General features: G+C 37.8%; 3 long non-coding RNA genes across 4 annotated transcripts; 2 read left to right on the forward strand and 1 right to left on the reverse strand.

The window, feature by feature from the left end:
- Nucleotides 1-243: 243 nt before the first annotated feature.
- LOC307016477 lies at nt 244-5,176 on the forward strand. 2 transcript variants are annotated; one of them, XR_013801819.1, is made up of 6 exons: nt 244-617; nt 1,690-1,735; nt 1,917-2,008; nt 2,900-3,010; nt 3,270-3,546; nt 4,390-5,176. It is a non-coding gene; the product is annotated as an uncharacterized lncRNA (long non-coding RNA). The 2 variants fall into 2 exon arrangements; XR_013801820.1 differs by lacking the exon at nt 244-617 and having other exon boundaries at nt 1,236-1,735; nt 4,390-5,175.
- A 256-nt stretch (nt 5,177-5,432) lies between these two features.
- Nucleotides 5,433-6,559, reverse strand: LOC307014678. The gene is made up of 2 exons (XR_013801292.1): nt 6,461-6,559; nt 5,433-6,130 (listed from the first exon to the last, which is right to left on the reverse strand). It is a non-coding gene; the product is annotated as an uncharacterized lncRNA (long non-coding RNA).
- A 460-nt stretch (nt 6,560-7,019) lies between these two features.
- On the forward strand, nt 7,020-8,480 carry LOC307014679. Its single transcript, XR_013801293.1, has 3 exons — nt 7,020-7,079; nt 7,728-7,807; nt 8,345-8,480. It is a non-coding gene; the product is annotated as an uncharacterized lncRNA (long non-coding RNA).
- The last annotated feature ends 2,127 nt before the right edge of the window (nt 8,481-10,607 follow it).

Here is a 10,607-nt window from a genome sequence, read left to right on the forward strand (position 1 = left end):
GGAGGGAGGGGGGTTGGAGCGAAGGGGCGGAGCTATCAGAACGACGAGGCTTGACTGCTATGGAATCAAATTAGGGTCAATAATATTCACAAATTATTTCACAGTCTGCAGTTGTATATCACCTGTTGTGCGCATGTGAAAAGATTTTGTGCATGTGTAAAAAAGTTTTGTGCACACAGATATAATTTGCTCGTGTAAAAACATTTTGCAACTGTAGAAATATTTTGTGCGTGTGTGAAAAGTTTTTGCAGATATAATTTGCACGTGTAAAAAAGTTTTGCAGGTGTAGAAATATTTTTTGCAAGGATATTTACAACAGTGAGGTTTCACAAAGTCTGAGATACGGACACACAAATTTCCTATCTGTGTGTGCGAACCTGAAGTTACAAGCTACAAGCTGCTATTTACGAGTACGAATTTTGACCCTGTTTTTACGCCTGAGTATGCTAGCCAATCAGCACGTTGCCAACTGACTAGCCAATCGGGACGTAGCCCACTGACCATCCAATCATAGGACACAAGGTTCTAACGCGTTCGTTTTGCTGACCTGCGCCACTTGGAGCGTGCTTGCGGGAGTCAACATGGAGGAACCCGAGGCGAACTCTTGTGGGACACAGGTGGGTTAATTACATGCTACCACGGAACATGCCACTACAGTTTTAATTAACTAACGTTACATCGTAATTCACTAAATATATCAAGACAGCTGTGCGTGCATCCCTGAGTTACTTATATTTTATATTTAACGCTAGCTAGTTGATGTGGTCTTTGCTATTGTCTTAGCTAGCTACAGTCTGTTGGCTAAATTAACGTTTGTTGTTGTTGTGCCGTTTGAATGAGTAACGTTAATGTTAAAGAAATTAATGCAACACTTTTGTCGGGTGCTTCCTGACATAATGCCCCGGGCATTTAATATGGAGAGGAAGGTAACGTAACGTTAGTTAGCCAAAGGTCGAAAAGGTTCAGTTTCCAATCCGACTTGTGTTCACGTCAGCTGGAAAATAAAGCAAGTGAACAGAAAAGGAACGGTAAAGTGGGCTTCATAATAATACGATCTTCATAATCAATAATAAATAACTGTATGGCCTACTCAACACAAATGCTCCTTACAACCCGCTGCAATAGACGATGAGCGATTCATGTTTTCTTAAAAATCAATCAATCATATACTGTAGAGTATATGATTGATTGATTGATAATTAATACATAAATCAATGATTTATGTATTAATTATTTTATTTGTTTAAATATAATTCTATATTTTTTTCATATACTCTACAGTCCATGCATTATACTTTTTTGCATGAAAAGGGCAGAACTTCAAAAGCTTTAACCTGAAACACATGCCTCACTGCTCGAGTTCAGGCCAAAATTAGCCTTACTTCATTCATTTAAAAGACCAATCAGCAATATTTAGGACACAAATAACATATTTATAACAATAAATGCTCTTCCTCAGCTATGTTTTATATAATGTAAACACAAGCAGTATTGTAGCCAAAGATAAACATTTCACTATACATTGTGCGGGTCATCTTATGTAGGCGCCGATCACATCATGTTATTCAGCACAACACCACAAAAAGGGGTCTGGCGATGGACACGAAGATTATTTCAATCATCAAAGGACTTGGTGGGACAAGATGTGGTGTGGATACATCAAGCAATTAATACCTTTTTATTTTGCAGATATGGTATGGTAATATTTGGTGGAATTGATGGATTTTCAAGAAAGGTTAGTGCTTCCTGGAGTTTATTTTACAATTGACCAAAAGTGAATTGATATTAAATGCCATTTTTTAAAGTTAATTATCACGCACATACAGTATGGGGTCAGTATTTAATTCATTAATAGGTTATTTGAGTACTGTGTTTCTGTGGTGCTTACTTTTTCCTTTCTATAAATGCTCTCATAGATCATGTACCTACAAGTAGCCAATAACAACAAGGCTTCAACAGCTCTGCAGTTCTTCCTTGAGGCTGTGGACAAACACGGATTTCCATCCAGGTAACAGGCTATTTCTTGTTTTGTGTGTGTTTTTTTTACATGTAAACATTGGATTATTGGAAATACTGAATATGAAGAAAAATGTCAGGTGCACTTGATACAGTTAAAAGAACACTGATTTGTATCAGTCTAGGCCATTTTATAAAAATAAGGTAGACTTTTGTCACGGCAGCCGTATTGACATGAACTAGCAGGTAAATACAGGTTAAATTAATTAAGTTGATTAAGGTTCCATTCTATTTAGTGCAGTAGAGCCTTTCCAGTGAGCCAACATGCACAATAGCAGCACCCTGACTGTTTGATCTGAATGGAACAGAACATTAATTAGTATCACTGGTAACACCTGTGTTTACCCTACTATTTTATGTCAAAATGGCTGCTTTTCAAAAAGGTCTATAGGCCTACATGATCAACAGATTTTTCACTAAGTTTTACAAGAAAAGTTGTAAATTGATAGTTGAGGATATAGTGCCTATTAAGCAAAGGCCCAGGAAGCCCTAGCACCCCCTATATGTCATTTCTGAAACAACACTTTACCAGTGATGACACTTATGGGTATGGCCTTAGAATGAGATTGGATTATTCATTCCTTGTTTATATTACTTTACATGACCTCGTGACATATTCCCAATATTATGTGTAGGTCTTTCCAGTGATGTGCCCATAAAGAATGTTTCAGTCTCATACTAAAACCTCTTGTTTCTGTGGTAACAAAATATTTAAAACTGCTGGTTCCCTGGGGGATTAGCCAGGAGCCAATAGTGAAGCTTGTTAAATGGCTATAGCTGTACTTAGAAAACTGGAGATACAGCCAGCTCTAAGAGTACAGAGATTCAAATTTCACATTGTCAAATTACTTAACATGGTATCTGTATGGTTGTACATGTCAAGGGTCAGAGGAGACCAAGGTGTGGAAAATGTGGACATTGCCAGACATATGTTTGACGTTCGTGGGTGCGGCAGGGGAAGCTTCATCTGAGGGAAAAGTGTTCATAATCAAAGGTAATATCAGTGTATGGTTGTAGCTTCTGTCATAAAGCTTTCGTTGGTCAAAATATCTTTTGCTAGTGTATCGCTTAATAGTGACGTGCTGCCATTAATTATGGTGCTAAAAGTTGTTGCTGAGATTAATGTACATATTAGTGTTATTAGGGATGGGGAAAAATCCATTGAGTTACTATTTGCATTTTCTGCAACGTAAAGGTGTGATAATTGTTTACGGACTGCATTTATTCATTTATTTTTGTCAACTGTCTTTCAGGATAGAGCGCCTGTGGCGTGACGTGTGGAATGTCGTGTCAAGTATTTATTACGATCTGCTCCACAGCCTAGAGGAGGATGGCCTGCTCGACCCAGCAAATTGCACACACCTTTTCTGTGCTCAGTATGTCTTTCTGCCCCGAATTCAGGAAGATCTTGACACATTCACAGATGGCTAGAATAACCATTCACTCCGAACAGAACGTAACCTCACTCCTAACCAGCTGTGGGAAATCGGGAAGAGTCAGAGCCCTGTCAGCCCTCCTGACAACTTCGAGGTAAAGGGGAAAAACTGTTTTGTAGTTCTGTGTTTTATTCACCATTGTGGAGGAAGCCAATGTTAGCACACCTTGCTTTCTTTTAGAAGTCATAACAATGTTAGTATTTGGTTATATGTTTATTTGACAAAATCCTTACACTGTTCTTAATATTATAATGAAAATGCAACACACGGGAACTGGAATTTAGCCTACCAGGACCACTGTGTTTCACTTTACCAGGCATCTTCCAATAGTACACAGCAATAACCACATGCATAATCAGGCTACAGCAGAATTACAATTTGTGTCAAAGCCAACAATGGGCTATGCAACACAATGTAACATTGAGTTTCAGTTGCATAGAATAGTTTTGTTGATATACAAAGACATAGGCCACAATCCGAAAAATGTAAAACTAATGAAAACAACTACTGTTGTAGTTGTTTTCATTTTATTTTTCTTTGAATTTGTAGGCCTCAAAAAGAGTATTGCAGGAAAATAGATGCTGACTTCTTTCACTGGTAAATTAACACCTGAAAACTGCAATGAATATGCAGTGCACTAGTCTATTTAGTCTGTACAAGGATAACATTTAAACTAAATAAATGGCTTAATAAATTACAGTTCAGTAATGCATGTCAAGTGATTGAAATCTAGTTTAGTGTTCATGTCAAGATTGACAAAACAACAATTTAATCAGTGGGGTGGAAATAATTTAATAATAAATAATGGACTGTATTAGTAATTTAGAATTTGTATTTGTTGGGAGCCAAATGATTTCTAGAAAAGGTTCCTGACCACTGTTTTAGGGTGTCATCCCATGTAATTATTTTAACAAACCCGATTACTTTTTTATTTCAGGGGATCCATTTTCCAGATGTGGAAATTGCAGAAAATGGATCAAATTGGAGTACAAGTTCCTGAACTGGCATCTCCCCTGGGCATCGAAGAACTGGAAGGACTGAATCAACTTTTTAATCCTACTGCTCCTTCATTGTGTTTTGGGGCAGACATCTATAGTGCTGTAGTTCACTACATAGAGGGTGTCCTTGAATCAAGTCAGGAAGCATAAGGCACAATGCATACTAACTTTCAGCAGTGGAAGAAGTATTCAGTAATTAGTTGCATATAAATCCTTTATATCCTGTTGGCTAGTTTAATCTCCATCAATGCATCATATTCTATAAGATCATCATGTGTTTGTATCTTTGTCTCTGTCCTGTGAAAACCACGTATCTCTACAAAGTCAGAAAAACAGCCTGTTTTCAGCTTTGTGACGACTACTTTTCAAGCTGATCCAAGAGGCTTTTTAAAGAGTTTATTTAGCTGAAGAAGAATTTAAGTAACACTTCATCCTTCAGTTGATCACAAACATTCAACACCAACACATCTGGAGATACGTGGTACTTTTGTGGGGGTGGTTGGGTAGAGGATGATGGAATATATATATATAGGGCATGACTGTTATATTCTCATTTTGAAAAGGAAAATAAATGTATTTCAATTTTAGAGGCCTACTTTATTTGTAGTAACCTGAAATGTTACTCTTAGAATAACATGGCTTTCCACTAGCTAATGCAGTTCCTTGTTACATGAAAGATACTACAGTAGTAGTATAGTGTTCTATTTTAGAACTCACAATAATGTCCCTACCTTTCATCCTGACATTGACTTCTTTTCATTCCGCTATGACTTGAAAAAATCATTTTCAGAGACTTCAACCTGCATTCAAAATAGTCCCCGGGGAAATGTTTACACAGCAAATGATCAGTTCTGTGGTTTATGAATGGAAATGACTTTGTTAGCCGCAGAACATTTTAAGGTATATAATATAATAATTCAAATTTTGATTGTTGTGAAAAATGTAAAATGTGGGTAAATTGAAATGAAGCAAACATCCAAAGTCACTGGTCAATGGTTTATTTCTTAGAATCTTTGGATACAAGAGCTGTAGGATTCAAGTAAATACATCAGCAATAACAAGTACTGTAATAGACCATTTTCTAAATATTGACTCTATTAACAGAATGAATGATGCCATTGGTTACAACTACCTGAACCAGGTGCCAGAACTACATATGGCACAATCCAAACAGCCCTTCCAACAAAATGCAGTACAAAAAGAGTACCAGGCAAAGGTTATAGTATCTGTCACAAAATGTCATGTTCAAGTTCAATTTTGAGCTGACCACTGGAACAAATGAAGTAGTAATAATCTCAAAAGGTTTCGTTTCTGTGAGTCGATATTCTTAAAATGGAGATCTCTTTTCAGGTGAAAGAATACCAAAGACAAAATCCCTTTTTACACCAATGAACAAAAGCAGAAGCTCCATAACACTGAAACAATGTTTTTTTTGCAACAGAATCATACTGATGAGCAGTATCTAAACTAGACCAAAGCCTGTAACATAGGTTGCAATGCAGCTCTCCACATGCTTTGAAAAGTCCTCATAGTTTTGGAAGTGCCCAGGTACATGCAATGTGCCAAAACATGTGGAAGACTTCAGGTACGCCCCCTTCACAACTCGGACCTTCAAGGTGTCTGTAGGGATTTCCCACCCTACCCAGAATTTTGTCAGCTGTTCGAGTTGGGATGGAGAGGCTGCATTCAAAGACAACAAGAGGTTGTGGAAATACATCAAATAAATGACATTTGCGTTTTTAAAGATGAGCTGTATTTTACTGCTTTACCATGTTGTTTTATATATAGGTAAATGGAAATACTTTGTTGGGATAGTACTGAGCCCAAAAAAGGAGGGTGGCACAAAGTAGTATTAGCAAAGACCACATCAACTAGCTAGCGTTAAATATACAATTTAAGTAACTCCGGGATGCACGCACAGCTGTCTTGATATATTTAGTTAATTACGATGTAACGTCAGTTAATTAAAACTGTAGTGGCATGTTCCGTGGTAGCATGTAATTAACCCACCTGTGTCCCACAAGAGTTCGCCTCGGGCTCCTCCATGTTGACTCCCGCAAGCACGCTCCAAGTGGCGCAGGTCAGCAAAACGAACGCGTTAGAACCTTGTGTCCTATGATTGGATGGTCAGTGGGCTACTTGCTGATTGGCTAGTCAGTGGGCAACGTGCTGATTGGCTAGCATACTCAGGCGTAAAAACAGGGTCAAAATTCGTACTCGTAAATAGCAGCTTGTAGCTTGTAACTTCAGGTTCGCACACACAGATAGGAAATGTGTGTGTCCGTATCTCAGACTTTGTGAAACCTCACTGTTGTAAATATCCTTGCACAAAATATTTCTACACCTGCAAAACTTTTTTACACGTGCAAATTATATCTGCAAAAACTTTTCACACACGCACAAAATATTTCTACAGCTGCAACATGTTTTTACACGAGCAAATTATATCTGTGTGCACAAAACTTTTTTACACATGCACAAAATCTTTTCACATGCGCACAACAGGTGATATACAACTGCAGACTGTGAAATAATTTGTGAATATTATTGACCCTAATTTGATTCCATAGACTGCGGGGCTAACAGTTCGTGTTGCTACCAGTCTGCTGACATGGTGCGTAAATCAACGGTAAATGTTGCCCATTACTTGCCCAGTATTACTTTGAATATTATTATTTTGATTGAGGATTAAATCCGCTTTGAAGACCACCTTTTTATATCGTGCAGTTTAGCGGCAAAATAACGTCAGTTAGCCAGCTAACGCTAGCTTTGTTGAGTTTATGCTAGCTAAACAAGTAGTGGTTGTAGTCTACAGCAGTAATTAATATATTATAGCCTACTGCTTTGGCACTAACAGTGGTGTTTTTAAAGCCTTTGTAAATTATCCATGCTATTTTCTATTTTGCTAACGTTGAAGTAGTGTATGTGAAATCAACCTCACAATAAGATGTGTGTATATTACAATTATTAACGTCATATTTCAAGATGATTACTTAGATATTACAATATGGTTGGTTGAGCTGGAGTTCATTATTGAGCTTACTCGTTTACGTCAGTCATATCTGAAGAACAAACCAAACCTTGTTGTTTTCATTAATTGCATTACCAAATGGGTATCAAATAAACAGTAAGCATTGGAAACACAACTTCCAAAGTTACAGTAAAATAAAAAGGACCCTGACTCGGACAATACACAATCTAACATATTCAACAGAAGATAATCAGTTATATTGTTTGTACACATGGTATTTTACATATATATATCTGTTTGTTTAAGGTGTCCAGGTGATGCAGATAGGCTGGACCAAAGAGTGAGAGACAGAACTGGACTCCTCACAGCAGTGAACTTCAGCACAGGTATAAAGACTCTTTTTTTTCATACTGTACAAAGAATCAAGAAAGATATTGGTTTACATAAATGAAGTATTGACTTTAATACACTGATATACATTCCATTAAACAATACTAGATCACCTACACATCAGTGAAATTGAGGGTTTTTTCCATGCAAAAAGTTACATTTTGATGTTAACAAGCAATATGATTTTGTCAGCTTTCTAATTTAATGTATTGAAGGCAAATATATTTAACACATAGTGAGAACTGCTACTATTTATCTCTCAATATTGTCTGTAAAAACGTGGTAAAAGTTATTCTTTCAGTGAGACAACAGAGCAAGCTTCTACAGTTGCACTACGTTTTGTAACAGTTAAATATTATTTTGATAATAAAATATATTTCAATGTTGATGAATTTCATACTGTTCATTCATAATCTGATTACAATTACAAAATAATTATATCTACAGCCCCTAAACACACAAACACACCGCTTTCATAAATAATACACTTGTTCTGCAATAATATGTTTTATGTTTCCTGTCCTTTTTGTTAGGAAAGGACATGCCTGAAAGACATCCCCTCTTTCTCTGAGGGTCAAGAAGAACATCCAAGAGGAAAATTAAAAGCTGATTTTATGATATTTTAAGACCAGTACAGGACATTCACTAAGAAACTACTTTTATTGTGAAAACAAAGATCTGCACACCGAATATTTTTGTAGTCTATCAGGACCATCATTTGTTTGTGACGCTGTCTGCACCTCAGAGAAGGGGTGGTTATAGTCAGGCTTATAAAGTGTGGCAAAAAACATAGTCAGCTGATGGGATGCATCTATTTCCACATCTACACTCCATCAGCTGATTATTTCTATTTGCCTCACTTTATGAGCTTCACAAAACTTGTGCCTTGTACCGCAGAGTTTGCAACGTCACAAATAAATGGGGCCAATCTTCAGTCAGATGTGAATGTGTAATCTATTTTCAGTAAGAATAATGGACGAAAGGAGTGCAAATACAAATACAATTTATTGAAATGTGAACCAAAAGTTAATCAAAAATGTTTTAAATAAAAAGCACATATGGACAGAAGGTGTAAAGTCTATTAAATGTATAAGTAAACACATTTAGTCAAATAAAGTGACAGACTAGGCCTGTGCAGTTGGTATCAGCTTTGCCCAGCATGGGCTCCTCCATCAGGTCTGGTCCTCCTCGCTGATGAAAGACCATCAGTCCTCTCCAAACCAACAGACAGGACGTCCATCACACAGAGGTTCCTCCCTGAAGTCTCTGCAGCTCTATGGATACCACGCTGTCTCAATCCATCCACACTGAATATGAGGGGAAAAAATAATAAATGCTTTAGACAATAAGAAATATAAAGTTGACAGTTGAGTTGCTCAGTTTTTTTAGATTGTCAATACTATTACTGTATAACTAATATATCAGGTTAAGAGGAACATTCAAATAAAGATTGGTCTTTAAATACATGTTGTCTCTTGAATTGTTTGTCTAAAGCAGCGGTCGGGAACCTATGGCTCGCGAGCCATATATGGCTCTTCCGGTGACGGCATATGGCTCCCAGACAATTTTGAGTTGAAAAAAATAAATAAAAAAATCAGTTTGGAACTGATTTTAAAATACTTGTGATATTTCTTAATAATACTGTGTCATTTTAAAGTAAACAGAAATTAGTTTTGAAGATAAATTTCACGGGTTACGGGTCACCCGTGGGTCGGGTCGGGAACCAATGGCTCGCGAGCATGTCCGGGTCATTGTAAAGGTGAAGAAATCAATTTTATCCGATAGCCAACTAGTTTATCCGCTTCAACCCTTGTAACGGAAAAGATGGCGAAAAGAAAAAAAGACGATGATTACCGTGCATTCCAGGCTGCGTGGACAGAGGAATTTGCATTTGTGGAGAGAGCAGGATCTGCGGTATGTCAAATATGCAATGATTGAATCGATGAAACGGTCAAATATAAAGCGGCAATTCGATACGCACCATACTTCATTTGCATCGAAATATCCAGCGGGGGACAGCAGGAAAAGGGCATGCGAGGAGCTACAGCGGAGAGTGCAGACGAGTCAGCAGCAACTACGTGTGTGGACCAAGCAAGGTGACGAGAATTCCGCTAGCTTTGCGGGTGCTTTGGCAATAGTAAGGAATGGAAAGCCATTCACAGATGGCGAGTATGCCAAAACATTCATGCTTGATGTGGCCAATGAACTGTTTGATGACTTCCCAAATAAAGACAAGATAATCAAAAGAATAAAAGACATGCCCCTGTCTACAAGTACTGTGCACGATCGTAGCATCATGATGGCAAATCAAGTCGAGGAAACACAAATTAAGGACATAAACGGCGGGACATACTTTTCTCTCGCGTTAGATGAGTCAACAGACGTTAGCCATCTATCTCAGTGCAGTATAATTGCCAGGTATGCTGCAGGTGACAGACTGCGTGAGGAAAGCTTGGCTGTTTTGCCAATGAAAGGGACAACAAGAGGAGAGGATTTATTCACGTCTTTTATGGAGTTTGCTAAAGAAAAAAAACTACCGATGGATAAACTTATTTCTGTCTGTACTGATGGTGCACCCTGTATGTTGGGGAAGAACAAAGGATTTGTAGCGCTTCTCCGTGAACATGAAAAGAGAGCCATCCTAAGCTTTCATTGCATCCTGCACCAGGAGGCGCTTTGCGCTCAGACGTGTGGCCAGGAGCTTGGTGAGGTGATGTCGCTGGTCATTCGAGTGGTCAACTTTATTGTTGCCCGAGCTTTAAATGATCGCCAGTTTAAAGCTCTGTTAGAAGAAGT

The sequence above is a fragment of the Notothenia rossii genome, assembly GCF_949606895.1.
Source record: "Notothenia rossii genome assembly, chromosome: 8".
Lineage (NCBI taxonomy): Eukaryota > Metazoa > Chordata > Actinopteri > Perciformes > Nototheniidae > Notothenia > Notothenia rossii.